We start from the raw sequence: 5,943 nt of genomic DNA, 5'->3' as shown, positions 1-5,943 counted from the left end.
AAATTCCATTTGAAATAATGGTTACTCTCATGGGAATCAGGCAGGAAGTTTTTGGGAGTATCAGATTCAAAACATAAGACATTGGGAGATATTATTTGTGAAAATAGTCAGACTGTTCAAATACAGAGAAATATTTTCTTGACCAGGGCGGGAACGTAAGAAATTTGTAATCAAAACAGCTTTGCTTATTTTCATATTCAGCCATAATAAGTCGGTATTTTGATTGTTTCGGAAATATTTGGGTACCATGCAATCCCACGGACAGGGCCAGATTGGACTTGAACTTATTTATTGACTAATTAAAACAACGAAGTAAAATAAAAATTAAATTAAAAATTTTTTAAAATGGTGAACAAATTCAGTGTATGGTGATTGCGAATTTATTTACACATTTGGAAACGATGATACGTTTGCTGTCTTCCTTATATTTCGTTTGTTCATGGTGAGTTTCGCATAATCTTTCCTTGTCCAAAAGTCCAAAGCTTAAGCAAGTTTCTAATGTTGTAACTACAAAGTAACGTCGTAGCACCAGGGCTGGCCAAATTACTTTGGTAGTTAAACTATAAATTACAATTACTCACTAAAACTAAATTACTAACTTTGAATAAACTTTTCTAAATTTTTGTTTCAATAACAATTACAATTACAAATGTTCCGCAATCGAACATGTATATTGTTTTCCAGGATTATACCTGAATTGCGTTTGTTGTTATCAAACAACAAAATACAAATAAAAGACAAAATTATAACAAAATTATAACAAATCAAAACTTAATACTTGGAAATATACAGTCCTCCACATATGTAAACTGTTCAGTCAATATCTTTAGGTATTGCTGTTTCATTGTGAAAGTTATTCTACATGCTTAAAAATAAGGATTATGTACATGGGGTAGGTTTGGTTAGTTTTTTTATATTTTGTACGAGGGGCTTCAATCATTAGTAAAGTGAAAATTTAAAAATTAATTCTGCAAGATTACGGGGCTTTTGCAATATTGATTTTCTCAATATTTTAGCCATGCCTTCATATAAATATCAGTAAGTAGAAAGCTCAAGTAGATGGAAAAGTGAGTACTTTCATGAATTTCACATTGGAACTTGAGAAATTAATCAAGGATATTCTGTTATAAATACATATTGAATTTATGTGTCTAGTTTATCCGTAATTAATATACCGAACAACTTGAAATGAAAGGTTCTCTTACATATGTTCGACTACTTAAAGAATTGCGTACTTTAATTTTTGCGAATATAAATGTTCATGGAAAACCGGGTTGGTGACGAGTGGGCGACAAACGTCTCGTCGACATCGTATTTCGTCGACACGGCATAATGCCGTGTCGACCAAATTGCAGTGTCGACCAGTCGTCTGTCGACCAGTTGAGATTGGCGACTAGTTGTTTTGTCGACCAGTTGTTTGTCGACCAATACGGTGTCGACGAGACGTTTGTCGCCCACTCGCCCGAAACCCTGGAAAACCTCATCGGGTTATCATGTTTATAGGAGAAATTCTTATTCCAAGCCGATACAAAGAAAGAAAAACAAGCACTCAACCCCCTCGCATAAATATCGCATGTGAATTTTGCCAAATTTATTTCTCAATAGAGTATAAAATGTAATTTTATGTGTTTGTAGCATATCAGTAAAAAAAGTAAAGCTGTTGACATGATAATGGTGTGTCTAAATTGTTTATCTACGCACTCAGGAAAATCTAATTTGGTCGCATTTCTCCTGGAAACCTCCCAAAATTATGGTTTTTATTGAGAAAATATTAATGAGAATCGATCCGTACAGGAAATCGTAGATTGCCACTCGCATACGAATATTCTAAACATACTTATATACACGACCCATTCCGTAATCTACCATTGTTGGAAATGGCTCCACCATATGTGACTTCTAGTTTTAGGGAACATGCGAAGTGGTTAGGATTTTTTTCGGAATGCCCCATCCTATGGGATCCAGAGCGGGAATTCCTTCGTTACAGACCTACTGCTGGGAACCGTTGGGTGAAAATGTGGCATGTGGACCTATTCATCTCCGTCGATACGGTCATAGGTGCTGCATTTGTGTACATCGCTTTCCAAATCCTGCGCTACGGTTCGGAGAAACCTTATATGCCGTTGGAATTGGAGTTGATATTGGCATTGCTGGGATTTATAACTTATGTAATTGTGAACCATGTCATGGTCGCGTTATACGGGAAGGATGCCGTCAATGGGTTCAATGAAATTATGAAGATTGAAGGAAACCTTGTAGGTAGGACACACATCGGTAAGCTATGATTTTTTTGGACATTTTACATACTTGGTTTCACCCCTTATCCAAGATTTACCCTCCCTTAAATTTCCGCCAAAGTCAAACTTGACACCAACAGGTTAGTTACTAGAAGGCGGTATCAAGTTTGAAAATATTTTGTTACTGTCATTCATTACCTGCTGGTGTAGAGCATCACACTGATTACTGACGGTTACCATATTTAGAGTTTTTAGAGTAAACGTGTTAGTAGCTGGTAAATCTTCTGAAATCGGTAACCCAAGTCAAAATATGGCTTGATTTTCAATTACAGAAAATGGCGGTACTACGCTGATGGACAAATCTCACGCCACCCTTGAATCCAACTTGATATTTCTTGTCCGGAGTTTCTGCATTTATCGATATGTTTTCCTGCCGTCCGAGTTTTACATGGGGTTTGACGCATCCTACTTCCACTGAGAGACCTACACGAAACCTACAAGTTCAGCAAGCCTACCTGGATCGTCCTAAACGTGGTTCGTTTCGCCATCCTTTTCGTCAACGTGCCAGAAATATGTCGCATCCTGTCTCTTGTGATTCTCATCTTTATCACGGCTCATAATATGATGCGGACCATATTTGAGAACCTGTTGCACGATTCGGGACGATTTTTTGTTCCCACAATGCGCCTAAACAGCGGGATAACAGCCCACGTTGAACTTCAATTGGGAATGACGTCGTTAGCCCAATTTCAAGAAATGGGCACCATCTTTTCAATCCTTATGGGACTCGTGGTCTTCGTTGTGTCCAATTTCGTCACCATCAAGTTGTACGATTCGTTACCGTTTCCGGTTTATGCCTTTTTTCCCTCGGTGGCGGTTGTGGTGGGGATAATTGTAAATTTCACGCTACCCCTGGCACACGGATTGCTGGACGCTAGTACCGAAGTTAAAAGGAGATGGGGCGCATCGTTGGGCAGGGAGGGGAATAATTTTGAGATAAGGTGCTTGCGGAGGAGGTTGAGAGGGGTACGAAGGTTCTGTATGTGGGCTGGTTTTGGTGGGAGTAAGATGTTTCGGTTAAACAAGGAGACGAAAGTACAATATTTCGAAGTTATTTATTATTAAGTTATTTCCACAACAAGTTATCAACAAGCAAGTTATTTCCACAACGGTTACAATGTTGCTCAGCACGTCGGATAAGTTACCCCTCTAAACGTAACCAGGCCCCGTGGAATAACAGTAGAGATATTTGATACGCAATTTATTAGCGAACTCGGCTTTATTACCATACCATATTAAAAGAAAATCTTATTGCCCCAATGTCTTTATTTAATTGTGATTGATACTTACAAAGATTGGAGTAAATTTTAATATAAACGTATTGTCTCATTTTTATAAACGTATTTACAGTGGTAACAATTTGTCAGAATACTATTTATGGATTGGATTCCTAATCACAATTTTGTAAACGTTAGCGTTAATTAGTATGCTTAATAAATATAAATGGTTCAATCAGTGGCCTAAGGGTAATATCTTACTAGGGAACCTTCCGAGGTGCCCGGCGTACCCATTATGTTTTTTAGAATCTACTAGATGAAACGCCACGCCACGCAATGGCGCCAAATATTAGTTTTACACGAAATATGAATGGATCCTTCATCTTGGGTTCCAGTAGATTCTAAAAAACATAGTGGGTACTATGGACACGACGGGCACCTCGGAAGGTTCCCTAGTTAGATAAGTTTGATTAGGTATATCGCCTGCCTCTTTTCTGGCATTTTTGTGATTTCGAAGTGTCCATGTGTTCATATATCTTTTTTGCATTTGTATACCCATAAGCTATGGGCCATAGCTTATTTTTAAGACCTGGAGTAATTGAAGAATTAGATTAGAATTGCGACGAAAACCTTTTAGTCAAAGCTACGAAACACATTAAGCTGAGTAATGGTTGAACTTATTTACGTAACCAAATGTATGCATGTATTTTGTTATTTTCTTCCTAAGTCTTAAACATATATATTTGTAAATAATAAATTATGCGTCATCTTTATATGTACATATTTGCTCCCTTGGACGAAACCTTGAAATCGAAAGTCCGATGCAAGGTATTTCTTATATTTGGGAGAGTGCATAAGACTAAGAAATCATTACCTATGTAGGTATGTAGCACGAAGTCAGAATGTCATTAAAAACCGAGTATACCGATTTACAAGTGAGTTTTCTTCGAAATGTCAACCTGTCTGACAATTTTTCTGATTTTGGGATTTATTACTGTGTATTTGAACATCTAAAAGATTGTATACCGATGCGATTAATTGTTGAATAGAAAGATTATACTTCAAAAATGTCAAATCAGCTGGAATTAGTTAATAAAAGAAAATAATAGTCTCCATTTGGGTTGAATGTAGGAGAAATGCCGAATTTAAGTTATTTTTATAACTATGTTGGTCTGTGTCCGTTTAATGTCCAGGTATGTCGGGATTTAATTTGTGGAGTCCTTTCAACGGGTAGTATATTTTGGATGGATCGATACGACTTCTGAATAATTTAAGACTGATAATGACTTGTTTTTATGAGTAATCTCGACTTCCTGTGTACATATTTATGTGTCTAAGGAGGTATTTCCTTTCTAACCAAATTTTTTATTGTTATTCATAAAAAGTTGCTTGTAATCGATCCTAGTTCTCCGATAGCCCAAATGTTTATTCTTAATCCCATAGTTTATTTTATGCATAGAAATCGTCAGAAATGGTTCCCTCCTACGTGTCCTCCAGCTTTGGCGAATATTCCAAGAGAATGGGATTTATTTCCGAATGCCCCATCCAATGGGATCCAGGGCGGGAATGTCTCCGTTACAAATCGCTAGTTGGGAACATCCGGGTCAAAATATGGCACTTTAGCGCGCTACTCGTCATGGATATTGCCGCGTGTGGATCATTATTTTACACTTTTGTCCAAACTATGCGCTCCTCCCCAGACAAGCCTTACATGCCGTTAGAAGTAGCGCTAATCTTAGCATTTCTTGGCGGCATGTCGTACTACGGGGTTGTCAACCACGTAATGATTACCCTATACGGAAAGGACGCGGTTAATGGGTGGAACGAATTTGTAAAAATTGAAGGACCGCTTGCAGGAGATACAAGCATGGGTAAGTTGAGATTTAGCTCTAAAATGATTAAGTTTTCAACTTTTGAAATTCAAACATTAAGTCTTCCCGCATATGATACGGGTCAAGTATTTTACATACTTTTCCTTTTCCTAGAAAATGGCGTCACCACTAAAACCGACAATTCCCAGTCAACCCTTGCCGCCGGATTGATCGTTCTTGTTAGAAGTTTTTCCATTTATCGATTTGTCATCGTCCCATCCGAGTTTTTCATGGAATTTGACGGATTCTATTTCCCACTTCGAGACCTTAACGTCACCTATAAGTTCAACAGGGTGACAATGGTCATCCTAAATTCGGTGCGTTTCGCATTCGTGGTAATAACCGTTTTCGAAATATTTCGCTTCTTGGCTCTTGTGATCCTCATGTTTATCAGCGCTCTGAGCATGATGAGATCCATTTTCTCGACCCTGCTACATGAATCCCAAGTTTCCGTGGAGCGGATAAATGGCAGGATAACGACCCACCTTAAAACGCAACTGGCATTGAACGCCTTTGCACCATTTCAAGAACTGGGAACAGTGGTTTTAATCCTGATTG

Source organism: Folsomia candida, unplaced genomic scaffold (genome assembly GCF_002217175.1).
Source record: "Folsomia candida strain VU population unplaced genomic scaffold, ASM221717v1 Fcan01_Sc005, whole genome shotgun sequence".
NCBI lineage: Eukaryota > Metazoa > Arthropoda > Collembola > Entomobryomorpha > Isotomidae > Folsomia > Folsomia candida.
Note: the sequence above shows the minus strand (reverse complement) of the source record.